General features: G+C 42.1%; 1 protein-coding gene and 1 non-coding gene across 2 annotated transcripts in view; both read left to right on the forward strand.

Annotated features, from left to right (window-relative positions):
* Positions 1 to 220: 220 nt before the first annotated feature.
* On the forward strand, positions 221 to 302 carry trnal-aag (transfer RNA leucine (anticodon AAG)). Its single transcript has one exon. It is a non-coding gene; the product is annotated as a tRNA-Leu (tRNA).
* Positions 303 to 6,460: 6,158 nt separating this feature from the next.
* The window catches only part of itgb2 (integrin, beta 2), a 34,741-nt gene continuing 21,563 nt past the window's right edge, over positions 6,461 to 19,638 (forward strand). The window contains exon 1 of the mRNA XM_078263058.1: positions 6,461 to 6,554. The gene's annotated coding sequence lies outside the window, so the exon portion shown is untranslated. The remainder of the gene's footprint in view (positions 6,555 to 19,638) is intronic.

Raw genomic sequence — 19,638 nt, forward strand, 5'->3', positions numbered from 1 at the left:
CCATACACACACAGACCTAAACCTGCTCATTTGCTGCTGGTTACAATATCATAAGATAAATTATGCTAGAAAAATATGGCAAGGAGTGAAACGTGTTGATAACTTGTATTAATAAACTATTGGCTTTTTACTTGCAAAGGCTTTATTGCACTGACATTAACAAGCAGGACCGTCAGTTACGATCCCTGTGTGTCCACGTGTGGAGGGCCTAAACAACACAGGTAGTGTGGCCGAGCGGTCTAAGGCGCTGGATTAAGGCTCCAGTCTCTCAGGAGGCGTGGGTTCAAATCCCACCACTGCCATTTGGGAAAGTCACATATCTGGTAAAGCAACTGACTTTATGGCCTGAGATAATTATAAGATTCACAGAAATCTTGTAACATAGCTTGTTGAACTTGTCTGAAGCAACTAAAATCAGAAGTTCCAACTTGGCATCCTCCTTGCAGACTCTTTCATGTATATCTGTACTCACATTTCCCTTTTTTTAAAAGACCACACAATCAGAAGTGTCCAATGTTATAATAATGATTTATTATGGAGTGGAAAACATTCGTAACCAGAGGTCGATCGATTGAAACTTTCCTCTGCTAATAATAATTGAATTTGATCACATTGCCATGTTTTAGAAGATTAAAAGGGTGATAGAATGATTATATACGGTATTCCACGCTGTTCCTTAAGGTCTCCTAATAGGGTATGTAACATTGGTTGGGCTGAAAATGGCCCGGGTGCTGTTCTATGCACCCTAATGCAACCCTGTGAAATTGTCATAGAGTGAAAGACCGATTTTCTCCCTTATATGGTATGCTCATGAATATTTAGATGAGCTGCGCGCTGATTGGTTGGTTTACAAGCGAAGCACACACACACACACACACACACACACACACACACACACACACACACACAATGGGGAAGGGACAGCAGAGGTCTATATTTGTGTATATATTTCAGATACTGCTGTCAGTTTCAGCAGAGCAGATCCTTGAAAAACTTCCAAACGTTCTTCTTTGGGTACCGTCTATTTGCTGGATTGTTCCGAGGTAACCGTCGGTAGCTAACGTTAGCAGATAAGCCCGTTGACAGCAACGGTAGTGTAGTTTTCAGGTAACGTTACTGTTGACGTTCAAACAGGCCTGTGTGTGTGTTTTGAGAAATATCTTTATACTGCATTAAGGCTATATTTATTTTATTTTTATTTGTTATTTATATATTATTTTATTGCCATTACCTGTTCCCCCTGTTTTCATACATACAGAAGTTTAGTTTGCTAAATATATCAAATTTTTTTTGTTGGATATTGGATGTGAAAAGAAGGAAATGGTTCTTTCATAACGTTGCACTTTAGATGTGTGTGAATTTCCCACACCAGGAGTCATTTATATAGTTGTATTTTATAGCAATCGATTATCTATTTAAAAAATGTTCTATGCAAAATGTAACATTTTCTATTAAAGAAAAGATAGAAAATAAATATTGTGTGTGTTGTAAAGTGGTTAGAAAAAATTAAATCGGAATCGGCCTAGAAAGTTGTAATCGGGGCATCTCTAATATGTGTATATATATATATACATATATATATATATATATATATGTATATATATATATATATATATGTATATATATATATATATATATATATATATATATATGTATATGTATGTATATATATATATATATATAAATATATATGTATATATATATATATATTAGGGGTGGAACGGTACACAGAAGTCACGGTTCGGTTCATACCTCGGTTCAGACATCACGGTTCAGTTCGATACAATGGAGGGAAAAGCATAACAAAAACGCAGAAGGCAAATTTCTTTTTTATTGTGCATGTCTCAGGCTGTACTACCTAGTACCTACCTAGGGGACGTGGAATGTCACCTCTCTGTGGTGGAAGAGGCCGGAACTTGTGCGGGAGGTGGAGCGCTACCGGTTAGATCTGGTGGGGCTTACCTCTACGCACAGTCTTGGTTCTGGAACCATACTCCTGGATAGGGGTTGGACTCTTTTCTTCTCCGGAGTTGCCCAGGGTGTGAGGCGCCGGGCGGGTGTGGGGATACTCACAAGCCCCCGGCTGAGCGCCGCTACGTTGGAGTTTAACCCGGTGGACGAGAGGGTCGCCTCCCTACGCCTGCGGGTTGTGGGGGGGAAAACTCTGACTGTTGTTTGTGCATATGCACCAAACAAGAGTTCAGAGTATTCGGCCTTCTTGGAGACCTTGAGTGGAGTCCTGCATGGGGCTCCAGTCGGGGACTCCATAGTTCTGCTGGGGGGACTTCAACGCGCACGTGGGTAATGATGGAGACACATGGAGAGGCGTGATTGGGAGGAACGGCCTCCCTGATCTAAACCAGAGTGGTTGTTTGTTGTTGGACTTCTGTGCTAGTCATGGATTGTCTATAACGAACACCATGTTCGAACATAGGGATGCTCATAAGTGTACTTGGTACCCAGAGCACCCTAGGCCAAAGGTCAATGATCGATTTTATAATCGTTTCATCTGATCTGAGGCCGTATGTTTTTGGACACTCGGGTGAAGAGAGGGGCGGAGCTGTCAACCGATCACCATCTGGTGGTGAGTTGGGTCAGGGGTGGGGGGAAGACTCTGGACAGACCTGGTAAGCCCAAAGCGGGTAGTGCGGGTAAATTGGGAACGTCTGGAGGAGGCCCCTGTCCGACAGACTTTCAACTCACACCTCCGGCGGAGCTTTTCGTGCATCCCTGTGGAGGCTGGGGGCATTGAACCCGAGTGGACAATGTTCAAAGTTTCCATTGCTGAAGCTGCGGTGAGGAGCTGTGGTCTTAGGGTCTTAGGTGCCTCAAGGGGCGGTAACCCACGAACACCGTGGTGGACACCGGTGGTCAGGGAAGCCGTCCGACTGAAGAGAGTCTTTCCGGGATATGTTATCCCAGACGACTCCGGAGGCAGTTGCCAGGTACCCGAAGGGCCCGAAGGGCTGCAGCCTCTGCCGTGAAAGAGGCAAAGCAGCGTGTGTGGGAGAAGTTCGGAGAAGACATGGAGAAGGACTTTCGGTCGGCACCAAGGTGCTTCTGGAAAACCGTTCGCCACCTCAGGAGGGGGAAGCGGGGAACCATCAAGCTGTGTACAGTAAGGATGGGGACGCTGTTGACCTCAACTGAGGAGGTAATAGGGCGGTGGAAGGAGCACTTTGAGGAACTCCTAAATCCGACTAATCGCCCTCTATGGTAGAGGCAGAGCTGGAGGATGAGGGGATTGGCATCAATTTCCCTGGTGGAGGTTGCTGAGGTAGTTAAACAACTCCACAGTGGCAAAGCCCCAGGAATTGACGAGATCCGTCCAGAAATGCTTAAAGCTCTGGGTGTGGAGGGGTTGTCTTGGTTGACACGCCTCTTCAACATTGCGTGGAAGTCTGGGGACGAGTGCCTAGGAAGTGGCAGACCGGGGTGGTGGTTCCCCTTTTTTAAAAAGGGGGACCAGAGAGGTGTGTGCCAATTACAGGGGTATCACACTTCTCAGCCTCCCGGTAAAGTCTACTCAAGGTGCTGGAAAGGAGGTTCGGTCGATAGTCGAATCTCAGGTTGAAGAGGAACAATGCGGATTCCGTCCCTGGTCGTGGAACAACGGACCAGATCTTTACTCTCGCAAGGATCCTGGAGGAGCCTGGGGTATGCTCAATCCAGTCTACATGTGTTTGTGGATCTGGAGAAGGCGTATGACCGGGTGCCCCGGGAGATACTGTGGGAGGTGCTGCGGGAGTATGGGGTGAGGGGGTCCCTTCTCAGGGCCATCCAATCTCTGTACGACCAAAGCGAGAGCTGTGTCCGGGTTCTCGGCAGTAAGTCGTACTCGTTTCAGGTGAGAGTTGGCCTCTGCCAGGGCTGCACTTTGTCACCAATCCTGTTTGTAGTATTTATGGACAGGATATCGAGCCGTAGTCGGGGTGGAGAGGGGTTGCAGTTCGGTGGGCTGGGGATCTCATCGCTGCTTTTTGCAGATGATGTGGTCCTGATGGCATCATCGGCCTGTGACCTTCAGCACTCACTGGATCGGTTTGCAGCCGAGTGTGAAGCAGCTGGGATGAGGATCAGCACCTCTAAATCGGAGGTCAATTTATCGCACCGTTGTGACGAAAAGAGAGCTGAGCCAGAAGGCAAAGCTCTCAATCTACCGGTCAGTTTTTGTTCCTACCCTCACCTATGGTCATGAAGGCTGGGTCATGACCGAAAGAACAAGATCCAGGGTACAAGCGGCCGAAATGGGTTTCCTCAGGAGGGTAGCTGGCGTCTCCCTTAGAGATAGGGTGAGAAGCTCAGTTATCCGTGAGGAGCTCGGAGTAGAGCCGCTGCTCCTTTGCGTCGAAAGGAGCCAGTTGAGGTGGCTCGGGCATCTGGTAAGGATGCCCCCTGGGCGCCTCCCTAGGGAGGTGTTCCAGGCACGTCCAGCTGGGAGGAGGCCTCGGGGGAGACCCAGGACTAGGTGGAGGGATTATATCTCCAACGTGGCCTGGCAACGCCTCGGGATCCCCCAGTCGGAGCTGGTTAATATGGCTCAGGAAAGGGAAGTTTGGGGTCCCCTGCTGGAGCTGCTACCCCCGCGACCCGACCCCAAATAAGCGGATGAAGATAGATGGATGGATGGATGTCAGAAAAAAATAAAAAAACATAATCACTGAGTTGGAAAAAGGATCACCCCCTTGTTTCAGTATTTTGTTGAACCACCTTTTGCTTCAATTACAGCCTTCAGTCTGTTGGGATATGTCTCTACTAACTTTGCATACTAGACATTGCAATATTTGACCACTCTTCTTTGCAGAACTGCTCAAGTTCACTTAAATTTGATGGTGACCGTTTGTGGACTGTTGTCTTCAAGTCATTCCACAGATTTTCAAGGGGGTTTAAGTCTGGGCTCTGACTAGGCCATGCAAGGACATTCACCTTTTTCCTCCTTCAACCACTGTGGGGTCAGTTTTGCTGTGTGCTTTGGGTCATTGTCATGTTGGAAGGTAAATCTTCTTCCCATTGACAACTTTCTGGTAGAGAACAGCAGATTTTCCTCAAGGATTTGACAGTATTTTGCCCCATCCATTTTTCCTTCTATCCTGACAAGGGCTCCAGTCCCTGCTGCAGAGAAACAACCCCATAACATGATATTACCACCTCCATGCTTTACTGTAGGAATGGTGTTATTTGGATGGTGAGCTGTATTGGATTTTCGCCAGACATATCATTTGGCGTTGAGGCCAAATAATTCAATTTTAGTCTCATCTGACCATAACACCTTTTTCCACGTGGCCTTAGAATCTTCAAGGTGGGTTTTGGCAAAGCTCAGTCGTGACTGCATGTGGCCTTTCTTGAGGAGTGGCTTTTTTCTTGCAACCCTCCCATACAAGCCACATTTGTGGAGAATTTGTGATATTGTTGTCACATGCACACACTGACCACTCTGTCATGAATTCCTGCAACTGCTTCAGAGTTGCTGTAGGCCTCTTGGTAGCCTCTCTGACCAGTTTCCTCCTGGCTCTTTCATCCAGTTTGGAGCGACGTCCTGACCCAGGGAGGGTCTATGTTGTACCAAATAACTTCCACTTCTTAATAATAGACTTCACTGTGCTTCTAGGCACTGGTAAAGCCTTTGAATTTTTTTTTATATCCATCTCCTGACTTGTGCCTGTCCACAACTTTATCCCGGAGATCTTTTGACAATGCCTTGCCACCCATAGTTGATTGTTTTCTTCAGTTGCACTACCAAGGACTGAAATGCTTCAGGAAAAGCTTGTTTCATGCTGAGCTAATCAAAATGACCACGGCTGATCACAGTTGAAAGTCAATTGGCTTTGTGTGCTATTGAGAAGGTGATTAACTACACCTGGTTGGGTTTACAAGTCATTTTTAAGAGGGGGTGATTATTTTTCCAACTCAGTGATTTAATTTGTAATTTTTTTTTTTTTCTGACAAGTTGGTATTATATCGTTCACTTGGATGTTATAAGTTGTAAATACAGCTGAATGAAACAAAAATAGTTTTTGTCCGTTTTCATTTCAGGCTGCAAAGCAACAAAATGTGATTATTTTAAAGGGGGGTGATTCTTTTCTATACCCACTGTATATATATATATATACATATACATATACAGTATACAGTATATATATAATTACAATGAAATAATCTATGGTCAAACATGATCACTTGAACATTATCAGCTGACTCTGAGCTCACGTAATGGCACCAGCTCCACTTGTTGAAGAAGACATTGAGCTGTGGTTGAAAGCTCTTTAAGAATATTTTTTTTCAAATTATTGTGGGATACAGTCCACATTGGTAAATGAAATAAATCTGACTTTTTTCCATTTTCCTTGAATAAGAACATTAAAAAAAGATCATGTGTCTGGAGCCGCCTGTGTAATGAGCCATTTCTTTTAAATGTCACAATGTGTGACACCCCTTCCTGTCATCTTACTTAACACACTGTTTGGTTGCGCCACAACTCCTGGCTTGTGGGTGCTGTCGTGCCATACAGATATACTTCTGCACAGCTGTCAACGACACACATCTTCCTGCTACTGGTAAGGTCGCTTTATCACTAAATAGTTTGCTAGGAAAGAAATATGTGTTCTTATTCTTCAACGCTTCACTTCTTCTTTTTGAAATGTTCTTACATGGTGATGTGTTTCAAACCACGTCTGATGTCAGACTACAGGAATATGAAAGAATTGTCTTTGCGACACAACTAGTTTTGGAGTCATGTTGGGGAAGACAAGCTTCTTGTTTCTGAGAGGACGTGGACTGAATAGAGATATCATTTTCTCAGTTATTCTCTATTTGATATCTGAATCCTGTTTAACTATATTATGTGAAATAATTATTAACTATGAACTCATGTCTGACAAATAGGATAGATTTACTTTGCTGTACAGCAAAGTAAATCTATCCTATTTGTCAGAGCCAAAAGTTTAAGTCCGGTGAACTCCATAGTTACATGTCTGCAACAGGCGCAAATATTTCTACATTTTGGTCAAAAAAAATGTAGGGAGAAAAATGTACAATGCCGTGCCTTTCTAACAATGTACTTAGGGAGGCAAACAGACTTTCACATGAGGCACAGTGAGCTTCCAAGTGAAGTGGTGTCCACCAACTGCCACACTGCCTCCTGTATTAAATCATACCAGAAATACCAGGAGGAGTACAGAAACAGGCCCTTTCCAGACAGCTACTGTCTTCACATTTCTTACACAACACACACCATTCTTGCACAGGATGTTCAGCAGGGTGTCGTGATATCTGTCACAGTATTAAACATTTAGCGATAGGAGTAAGGGTTTTTGAGCAAGAAGCAGGACTATCTAAGGTGCGCTAGAGTCTCGTCTCTGTGAAAACAGCTGTTGGAGTTGAGGCCTGAAGTCAGAAGTCAGAAGTTAGGAGTTTATGGTTTATAGTCTACTTTGTTACTATTTGTTGAATGGTCTGGAATATTGTAGTTACTGTGTAATCTTTTCTTGATTTTTGTCTGGGTGGGTGGTGATGACGAAGGGAGGGGGGGGCTGTAGTTGCTCACAGCTGGCGTTACTCATCAGCAACATGGAACAGGCAGCTAGTGAGTGATCCGTATTATCTTCACCGCTGCTACATTCATATCACATAAATGATAAATGGATGAAAGCTTTTGGGAACTTAGTGGTAAAAATAATTGGCAGTAACAGTGGGCTCATTTGCTCTGTGTGCTTCAGTTTCTGGCACTACGCCACGTCCGTCATGAAACAAGCCATGTGTATGCTTATGTCTGAGGGAGGGGACACAGCCCTGGATAACCAGAGCAGGGCCAACTACTGTGCTGCCCTAGGCAACATTTCAGCTGATATTGTTGCTTTTTTTCACATTTTGGTTTTGTGTCTTTTCCTACATTTGTCTTTTTTGCCCCGAGCATATGCCTATCCTGCCTATGGTGAATGTTTGCTTCAAATGAGTCACAAATAACATTCCTGATATTACAGTTTTTAACAACTGCTTAAACACATTTTTCAAAAACTGCACACACAAAATGCAAAATGCCTCATAGCTCCTCCAGAATGAAACCCTCCATTCAAAATGCCATAAACGCATCTCAAAATTAAGCATTTACATCAAATGGAAAACACTTTTTTCATAATAGTACATTTTTGGATATACCATGCACACACTGTGGTTCTAAATCTAAAGCTCCATGGCTTATATCCACATTTCCATACAAGGTTCTACAGTGATAGTATCTGCTGAGAGTTTCTTTGACCTCTTTGGATGATACTATGTCGAACCATCTCCGCGAAACACTCAAGGATTTCTTTTTGTGTTGTATTACTTGTGTATTGAGCATTTCCACTGGACATGTTTTTCTTCCCTCTACTCTCTGCTGCCAGGACATTAGCATGGGCTAGACAGATACAGACAACTAAAACAACAATACAGGAAAACAAGACTTGGACAATACATGAACAATCAATGAGTGCAAGTGTAACTGCTGAGAAGAAACCGTTTGTATGTGATGGATGGTAGTGTTCTGATGTGATGGGGAATGTCATTCCACATTTTGTGGTATGAATGAAAAAAGGATTTCTGACCATAGTTGTTTTTGTATGGGGGGACTGGAATGAATGCCTGTGAGACTGACCTAGTGAGGCGTACTGGTCTCATATTGTGTGTTGGGAGAAGTGCAGCAAGTGCTGGTGAAGTGCTATTTTGTATCTGAAAATAAAATGTAATAGCGTGGCTGTTTATGTAGTTCTGGTAAGTCAGAGCGTTTGAGCGTGCGAGTGCAATGCAATGGTGAGACCACTTTAGGAGATTACTGTGGATCTTGAGAGATCGATTGTATAGTCGTGCTATTGGTTCAGTAATGTCCTTAGTGGTAAAAGACCAGATTGGAAGACAGTAGGACACAGTTGAAAACGCAAGTGCAAGTAGGTAGGTTTCAAAAACAGAAAAGGAAAGACATGATTTAATCTTGTTATACACATAAAGTTTCTGATTCAACTTTTTTGTTAAGTTAGAAATGTGTTCCCGGTATGTAAGGTGTGAATCAAGTATGACACCAAGATATTTGTAAGTCTTTGTGACGACAAGGTTGGCCTGTACACCATCGGTCTCACTGCTTCTTCTTACAGTAAAGAAACCATCAATATCATGCTGCTGTGGCATACTGTTCCTTTTCATTTCTTTATTCAATTAAAATATCTCTTTAAAAACTAAATAGAAAACATTAAGTCACTAACTTATTATATTAGCAGTACCCAAAGCTATAACCATTCAATAGTAAAGACACAAATAAAGTAGGCTATATACTGTATGTTCTACCACTCAGGGGATTCATTTGTCCCACTACACACCCCAAAATGTTTTTGTATAATACAAATGTAATGGTAACGTTAACACCACACTGCATTCTCGACCTTGTCAAACCCCCATAACTCCAGTGTTTGTTTATCACATTATCTTAGAGAATTGGATTGTGCCTTTTGGATGCGGTCATTTTGGTTAACCCTTGTGTTGTCCTTCAGGTCACCTGGACCCGTCCAGTTTATTTGGGGTCCCCAAAGCTCAACGCCAGGCCAATACAAAACGTCAAATAAACATATAGTTAACCCTTGTGTTGTCCTTCAGGTCCCGGTGACCAAAAGGACAACACAAGGGTTAACTACTAGCTACGAGCAAACTAACACACTTCAATATTTCCAACTAGAGTATTAGTTTATACATACCATGAAGAGAGATGTGGTGATTATGCAGTCTCTTCTCTTATCTGTTGGCAGAACAAGCAGCCAAGTGACAGTACTCTGACCCAATGGAAATGTTAACTGTCAGTGTAGCCCAATGGATGGGGGGACACCAGGAGGGGGTCGATCATATCTGCGCTCAACTCGTTTTCACTGCCAAATCGTCCCATCCTGATGCTTGGTCATGCTCTCAGCATCAGATACCGACACACAAGGCACCTTATCAGCCACCTGTCTCAGTGTCTCAGTGTGCTGTATGTTCATCATGCATATGCATCCATTCAGCAGGTTAATCAGTGCTGTTCTGGTGCAGAAATGGGGCTGTTTGAGTGGAAAACCCTACATTATTCTATCAATATGGCAATATAGGAATGTGCAGAAAAATACTTTGCACAACTTCAGTACAACCTGAGACAGGTGTGTCGGAGGGGGGCAAGTACGTAGGTCTTAAGTTGCAAAGAAATTCCTGCACACTGTCTAACTTGCAATAATAAATGTAATAGCTGGCAACGTTTCTGTTAGACCATCATCAGGCAAATGTTAAAATATTGGCATGTGCAGGCTAGGTATTGAAGAGAATTTGATAACAATGACAGAATAATTCTTTAAGCACAATGGTAAATGGTGTGGGCTATTTCCCTTCTAGTGCTAAAGCCTTTTGAAATGCAGAAAATGGAACCAGTTTCAAGAACTGATGAACTTTTGATGAGGTTATGTTTATTTTTAAATGTGTGAAAATGTCAGACGGTTATGCAAAGGCCTTTAAAGGAAGTGTGCAGAGTGGATGTAGCAGCCAGCTTCCCCTTTGTTCTGAATAGAGTGTGATGTAGCAGAGACTGATAAACATCAACTCATACTTTATTACAACCGAGATAGGGAGTGGTCAAGATGCACAAACATACATTAAACAGTCATACGGATATAAAAACAACACACACACACACACACACACACACACACACACACACACACACACACACACACACACACACGCACACACACACACACAGACACATACACACACCACACATACACCCAACAACACACTCACTCACTCACACACACGCACGCACGCATACGTGCACACACACACACACACACACACACAAACGGTAAACCAGAAACATGGTTTTACATGGTTTTAAAGTCCATAAATCATTATTCAATGATTACTTGTTTTGTTTTCTGATGTTAAGCTCTCTGAACTTACCGTGTAATGTCAGTAGGTGTGTCCCGAAACTTGTGAAATATCTCCAATGTTGATTAAAGGGTATGATATGTTGGAGCACCAACCAAAAAGAGCAACGTCCATGCTCGTTTTTATGCGTCTGTTACCATTTTGCGAACAACTATTTTCTCAATGTTGTCACTAGCAGATTACGATTCAATATCAGTGTTTGTTTTTACGTTACAGCGAGCCATGTCATTGTACACATAAAATCTATGACCATTTCCTTTGTTTTAGTCACACTGACCTTAATGAAATTGTCAGAACACCATTTACAGTAATGTAGTTCCCTCCCCCATCAGGGCTGATTAGTCATGCTTCAGGAGCCCCACCATGGCTGTATCATCTGCAGACTTAACAAAGGTGTGAGATGTCAACACATCCTATTTCTACGTCTTTGGTTCCTTTGCTTTGCCTCAGAACCACCCACACTGAAGTTACTGCTTAGAAATCTATCCTGTTTTCTAATGGACGTTTTGTACATTAAAAACCGACATAGTTTTGCTTAAATGTGTCTTTGTTATTCAGAGAGAGAGATACTGTCACAGATGTGTTGATTAAAATCTATGCTGTTTTCTGAGGTCAGGGTCAGCACTGTTGTCTGTTGGGTTCAAGGTAAATATCCATAATTAACTATCCTTTAAATATGTATCATGTGGGCTAGTGCTGGGTACTGTACTCAGTGACGTATCAGCTGTCATTTGAACCAAAAGAAGCAGCAGCAATATAATATACAAATAAACAAACAGAGATACATACAAGACAGAGACATTCTGCTTCCTTGTGTTTCAGCCTCAGTCACAGAGTGGAAATGTACAGATGACAAGACGGCTCTGTTCTCTTTGACCTATTATGGTATGCAAGAAACCATGTCAGCTGGGGCTCTGGCAGTGGGTGGAGGTTTCACACTTAGCAACAAAATGTCTGCACATTGTCATATGTACTCCCCTGACTGCATGATGTTTTAGGGACCTTTACAGTTTTTCTTGATTGCTTTGACCTGCTTAAAGAAACTGGGATCCACTTGGTTTTCATCATCACTGTCTCAGCAGAGCAGAAGACACCTCTTGCAAATGTGTTAACCCTTTCTCATTGGATTGACACATTTTCCCACCCTTTAGCAGAACAGTTAACACGGATGTCATTCAAGCAGTCCAAACTCCATTGTTTTAGCTATGGTAACCAAACAGAAACCATCTGTTCCGAACTATTAGAAACTACCTCCATCAGTATGAAATCACTGAAGCACCTGTTTGACACTCCTTCACACAAATCTTCAACTAGCAATCAGTCTGCAGGCCTTAAAGGTGCAGCGTCTGTGTTGAAGAGACTGAGTATCAATAGTGGCTATTTTCTTATACTCTACAGTAATAGATTTTTATTTTATTTTTATTTTCTTAATTTCTTATACTCTAATAGATTTTATTTTGGTTTACACGTATTTTGTGTAATATTTACAGTATTTCAGTTTTCAGCCATAGTTTCAAAATAAGGATCAATGGAATCAATAACATTTGCATCAAAGCAATTCTGATTCTGGATCCAATTCTTTGCAAGAAGGCAAATATGTCAACAAATGTCCTTGGCATGAAAGCTACGTAGAGTAATAGGCTACAGTGACAAGCAATGGTGCACTGATTCTCACTGAGTGCTGTATTTAGTATTTTGTTGTCCACTGTGTAATGGTTGATTGGAAGAGCCCAGACACTTATTTGCAAGTTGTGTTGTTTGAAGGCAACATTTTCTTTTGTTGCATATTTTAAATGTTTTGGCACGGTTAGAGCCTTTTGCAAACAAAATGTGTCATTTTGACCATGAGTGCCACTGTTTCAGCCTGTGTGTTAACTGTTTTGAAAAATGTGGCGTGTTGAGTTGACTGCTGCGTCAAAGCAATCAAGAAAAACTGTAATATTTTAACATCAAATGTTTTTGAGTCACTCGTCATTGGTTTACCAACATATATGACGGTATTTATCGCGTAGCTTTCTTTCCTATTAGTGGTGCCACTTTTGTTTTCGTCTTTTGTTTTGGTGCTTCCTATGGGCAGTCCAGTGCTCAATATGACATAACTTGGAATAATAAAACACCTTTTTGCATGATGCACATTGCCTGAGCCTCACCTTATCCCCTTCCATGCCACAGTATGTACATTGCTGGGACAATTTTGTGGGGTGAGTCACTCCCTGTCCCGCTGGAGCGACCCTTGTCCGTTTAAAGAACCCCCTCTAAACTGTCTTGGTCCTCTCATCCTGCAGCCAGCTGAGTAATGTTCGTTGCTGCCACACCTGAAGCAATGCTTACAGTCCTCATATGGTGTCAACATTCTTCTCTTGTCTTGTCTCTCACTCTCATAGGCACAGGAAGTGTTAAATTTTTCCAGTAACAGTTCATCAGAGACATTTGTCAGTTCAAGGTATGGTTGAAGGTCACGTTTTATGTTATCACTTTGCAAGCCAGTCAACACTGTGTGAAGGAACATATTTTGGACCAGACCTGGGTCATATTTTAATCCTGACTCTGATTCTTGTGAGGCAAATAAGATCTTCTGTCTCAAATCCAGGGCACGGATGACAAAGTTGTGAGGGGTCTCTTTTGCAGCTTGTGCTTCAGAACGTAATTGTTTGTACAGGTCTATTGCACTTTCTTCCTGATAGTGAAACCTGAGGATCCGTCTCAGTGTGGGTAATGTCAGGTCAGTTTTCCCCTCTAGGTAGCTGCGGAGTTGCATACCAGGAGCAATGGCTCTTATCACAGCATCCACTATTTCAACATCTGAGAAGCCCTTGGTTAGACCATGTTCTATCTGCCGTGCTAAGCTGGAAAAGGTAAGGTGGTCTTTCTGTCCAGGCTCACCAATCTGGCCAGATATTTTAAGATCTTTATGCCATGACTGAGGAGTGACTGGAGGGGGAGCAGTATAAGGAACTGACATTCTACTGTAGGTCGTGGCTGTCTGTGCCTTATTTTCTGGTTTTTCACCCTCGTGTTTCTGCAGCAGTGATAATCTCAGTTGCAAAGTCTCAATTCCCTTATCTAATTTAACCTGTTCCTCCATTTTCTCTTTTGCTTGACTTTACTGTCTATCTTGCTTATTATCCTGTTTTGTCTGTTCATTGTCATTTTGAGCTAGTCCAGTTATCTCACTGACAGTCTGACCCTTATTTATTTGATCCATCAAACACAGGAGTTCAGCCATACCTTTATCCTCCAGTTCCTCCAACTCTTCTCTTTGCAGGTGGTTGCTTATGAGTGAAATTAGTGCAGTTCTGTTCTTGCCACTTACACACTCAAACTCTGGACCAGCAATAGTCAAAAAGTCACATAAATTCTCGAGATGTTCTCTTGACAGCATGCATAGTGCTTGTATGGCCTCCAGTTGCAGTTTTTCTAGCTCCGATGACTCCATTTTCAACGCGGTGACGGGGGCAGTAGCAGGCCGTGTTAGCGTTAGCTCGACGTAGCGGCGTTAGCTCTCCTGGTAACGTTGTCGTTACTCAGATAGCAGGCAGCTGTGCTCAGATATCCCGCAGCCCACAGTTGCTACTTTAATACCCGATGTCACCGGTCTGGGTAATTTGAAGGGTTGAGTGACAAATGGGTTTACTTTAGCAACTTGAAAAGCTAGCCTACGTTGCGCTCATCCCAGCGGTGCCTCCAAAATGTTAAGCCCCTGAATAGGGGAAGAAATAACGAGTTAAAACAATAGCGACTGTTTAGCTCTCAAGCCAGTAGTTTAATGACTGAAAATAACAATACAGGTTAAGATTACACCAAAATATAAAGCAAGAAGAGTACGTTACCTGAATAGGGGAAGAAATAATGAGTTAAAACAATAGTGACTGTTCAGCTCTCAAGTCAGTAGTTTAATGACTGAGACACTGGCCAAGAGCTCCCCCTACAGGCTACGCAATGGACGTGATGTAACTGGCTACTTTCCTTTTTTTTTCTTATCATTACAGTCAAACAAAGAACAACATAAACACTCATAACATTGCATCTACCGTTACTTTGAAGTGCATTATTTTATACCTTACGTATAGTATCTACAACAGCATCATTTAACAACATTGTATATTATTAAGTATTAAAATGAAGAGAAGAGAGATTATCATGAATGGACAACAGACAACGAAAAACAATGTGTTTAATTGAATTTACTCCACATTAAAGCCTTATGTGTTAAGACAGTGTTAGACTGTATAATATTAATGGACAATGCATCCAGTTCGGCGAAGTGCTGCAAATGCGGAAGTGCCTTAAACCTGCATTCTATCTGAATTCCAGCAGGGGGAGACTCGTGCGGTAGCAAAAGGAGGTCGGTTTCTGTAGAAGTCTATGAGAAAGTGACCCACTTCTCACTTGATTTATTACCTCAGTAAACATTTTCATAATGAGTTTTAAGTCTTCTGCAACACAGAAGGATGTTCATTTTTTGAATTATGGTCTTGTTGATTTTAAAATCAGCGATAAAGCAGGGGGTGTTTGAGGGCCTGGCTATGATTTGATTGCCAGTGAAAGTGTGTAACATAACGTAGCGTGTAAGGGCTCCTCCCTCACGCCTCCCTCTCGTCTAAAATCGTCACATCCGCAACCAGGATAGCTGCGCTCGTAACGGCAAACTCAGCGACTCATAGCAGATCTCCACAGACCAATGGGTGACGTCACACATGCTCTGTCCACTAATATTATACAGTCTATGGTTAAGCTCTAAACAGCTCCTAATAACCCAGCATAGGCTGCTGCTCCGGGAGCGGCCAACAGGAGCAACATTAGGGCTGCTCGCATCACTTTCTAGGGGCCGGTTAAGCAGCTAGCCAGCTAACAGCTAACACTTGAGTTTCCATGGTGCAGAGCCCACTTCCAACACCAACCGATCCGATTATTTAGGATAAGATAAGATTTCTTTATTGTCATTGCATTATAGATACAATTGGATTTAGGTGCACTACCTGAGAAGGTGCACTAAAATATCGTATCAAACATCTCACATTCACACACAACTCACATTCACGGTTGTCAGCATGCTGCAAATGTGACAGGCGAGTTGCAAGGGAATAGGGCGGGATCTCCAGCGTCTGACCAATCAGTGTCTTTGGAATCGCTACCACAGCACAGTTGGCTAGTCAACACTGACAGCCATCTTTCAGCCAACTCATCCAGCCCAAGCCCCCAGTCAGAGCACCATGTCTTAAAGCCACCATGGGCTTAGCGGATAAGGGTGGAACTGCATGGCCCATAAAGACTTTTCACATAGACTTGCACAGCGAAAGAAACTTCTATATTTCAGCGGATCATTTTTTTTGGGGTACATCAACTTACAAGCCCGAACACTTAAAGGGTCCTTGTTTAAAACGTCACGTTTTTAACATTTTTAACATTAACTAGTAGCCAAATCCAGAGTTATTAAACTAGGCATTATTAACGTGCATAATGGACGCAAGCAGACTGCACTGCGCATGCTCATATGACGGTTCTCCCGAAGGTCCTGTAGCTGTGATAATGGATAATGCTAACGCTAATGGTTGTAATTCACCATGTGTTCTATTAATACATCCATGGTATGTATGCTGTAAAGCCTGTAACGTGGATGAGAGATGAAGCCATGGATGTTATTAAGAGAAGCTCTGTTCATGACACTGCAGGCTAACCGTAGGAGTTAGCACTAGGAGTTAGCTAGCACAACATAATAATTAGCTACATCTCCTTGGTTGTCTAAATACATCCATCATTTATTTAGATAAGCATTTAAACGATCGGGCACAACGAAAACACAATGTTTAACGTAAGTGAATATTTTATACAATGAAACGGCGAGTTCATGAGTTCGCTACTTATAAGAGACACGAGAGAGAAGCTCATGAACGAGCATGTTGCTACGACAACACAAACTGTTGCTAGTGCGCATGTCCGTTGTGAAGTCATGGGCCAGTCAACGTGGAAAATCCAAGCTCCATGTTTGCTTTATGCGCTTTTGAGCACTCTCATTGGAATGAACGGGGCTTCCCGCCGAATGCTGTATCCAGTTCTCTTACAGTTTTTTACAGTTGCTAGGATACATTTCTCAATACTTGAGGTCACTTTTTCAAAACTCTTTTTCGAAACTTTCAGTTCGGCACAGCAGTTCATTTCACATTCAAAATACACTAAAACTACCAAATCACTTCATACGTACGTCTCAAATCAACTCATTCTCCCATAACACTAGCAAAGGTTGACAGCCAACAAACACACTTTGTCACCCACAAAACAATGACCTAAAATACACTAACAACAGGTATCATTATACAATGTTTTCTTATGTAAAACAAGGACACCTCTCTACTGTTTAGAATTCACTGCAATATATGTTACTGGAATGAATCAGACATGATGCAGTACGCTTCAATATATTGTATGTCTTTTATTTGCACTGAGTATTTCCAAAATACAAGAATTTGTACACACCATCCACTGATACAGATACAATAGGAATGCTAATCTACTCGGTCTACTGCATTTGGCCACAGGTTCTCATCCACATCACATCTTATAACGTCTAGGGCAATATACCTAGGAAAGAATCTTCTGGCAGGCTTGATCCATCCCTGGCAATCTTCTGCTGATATGTCCAGGCATCCAGCATTCATTGCTTCCAGGAGGGACATTTGATTATGTGGATGGTGGTCCTAAGCCTGCTAGCTACACAGCAGCGTCCGGGATGAGGGGATTCAGGCAGGTTTCGGTGATAATCATCATGCAGCAGTTCAGTGTGTAATTGTTCATTGCTATGCTGAGTTCTAGCTTATCCATTATGTGTGCGATGGATCTGGCGTTGGTGAGTAGGAGGCTTTAGCAGTGGGGGTCTGTGTTGTAGTTTCCTTAGCCGGGCTAGCAGGCCCGAGTGGCATTCTCGCTTCTGCTTTCTCTCGACAACAACAATCCACGGAGTGCCCGGTCTGGCTATGTCCTCCTGGATGTTATGAGCCATCTGGAAGGCTCTCGTAACGGCTGTGTTGTATCGTAGTCCAATATTGATTAGTTCAGTGTGGCTGTGCTTGTTAGTAAGACCTCGACATGGGAACGTTACGAAAAACACAAACAAAAAACATAAATATACACCGACAGGAGAGCTAGGAGCCGCTGCACAATCGCGAGCCGCCATCTTTGTCGCCACCATCTTTGTCGCCCCTTTGTTTGTCTATTTAGGATCCTCATTAGCTCCTACATTGAAGGTGCTATTCTTCCTGAGGTCCATACAACTCACTTGTTAATGTGGCAATGCAATAATAAATACACATAACATCTACCACTCTACACTTTTAATGCGTGTTTTGAAGTGTTTTTTTCAAAGTAATTTAAATACGCGATAATGTTAATTTGCACATCGTTAACACAACAATCACAATATTATTGTAGACGATACATATCGCCCACCCCTACTTGGGGATCAAAATCCTAAGAATCTGTCCAATATTTATACTATAAATTACTTGCAGACTATTAAAGAAATAAAGTCTGATTTCAACAGATGGACCTTACTACCATTGGACCTCCATAGTCGAATAGACATAATCAAAATGAATAGCTTACAATGATTACTTTTTCTCTTCCAATCCATACCTATTGAAATACCCTCAAAACAAGTTATCGAGTGGAAAAGAATGATTTCTTGGTGGTTCATATGGAAAGGTCTAAAACCAAGGGTTAGACTTCCTACATTGCGATTACCCAAACAAAATGAGGGATTAGCTCTGCCAAATTTGGAGAGTTATTACAAATCAGCACAACTGATATACTTAATTGTTATTATACTTAATTAGTGCTAAATGGAAAATGTTAGATCTGACTCAACTGGATATTCCCCTCCAATCATTACCTGGAGACATTATAAAAAGAAAAACTGAACTGTTGGACAAGAACACTCTTGAACATTTTGTTTGATGAATGTCGCAAGCTAAAATAAAAAAAAATAAAAATCGTTAAGATGGTTGGCACATGATAAAAACTTCAAACCAGCCCAGATGGATTATCGATATAAACAATGGTCATTTAGAGGTATAACAGCATACTGTCTCATTTCTGACAAGGGGGGATTGGATAGCTTCCAAAAACTTAAAGATAAATATTACTTAGAAAATCAGGACTTCTTTAGATACCTCCAGGTTAGAGCCCACTTTATTAAGACAACAGAAGACTATAACACAGACCTAATTCACATATTGATTGATACTTACAAATCTAAGATCAACAAAAAACGCATTGCTAGAATCTATATGCTTACAGCTACATAATGGAAACTCGACACTCTATTAAAGCAAAATGGGAGAAAGAAGCGAATATAACTATTTCAGTAGAGGATTGGCTAAACATTTGCAAAACACAGCACTTCAAGTTCAGGTAATTGGAGGGAATGTACATGGAAGAATATGATTAGATTTTTTATTACAGTGAAAATAAAACCAAAACAGAAGGATTTGCCAAATTTGGGAAGATGTTGGAGGGACTGTGGTGACACTCAAGCGGATCACTTCCACATCTTCTGGGATTGTCCAACTATCCAACCTTATTGGATTGAAATAGTGGAAAAGATTAACTTAATAATGGGCTTTGACATTTAACATGATTTCTGTACCATATATCGTGGCAATCTCCAATCCATAATCAATTCTAGTGATAGGCACTTGATAGAAATGATGT

This window comes from Sander vitreus, chromosome 11 (genome assembly GCF_031162955.1).
Source record: "Sander vitreus isolate 19-12246 chromosome 11, sanVit1, whole genome shotgun sequence".
Lineage (NCBI taxonomy): Eukaryota > Metazoa > Chordata > Actinopteri > Perciformes > Percidae > Sander > Sander vitreus.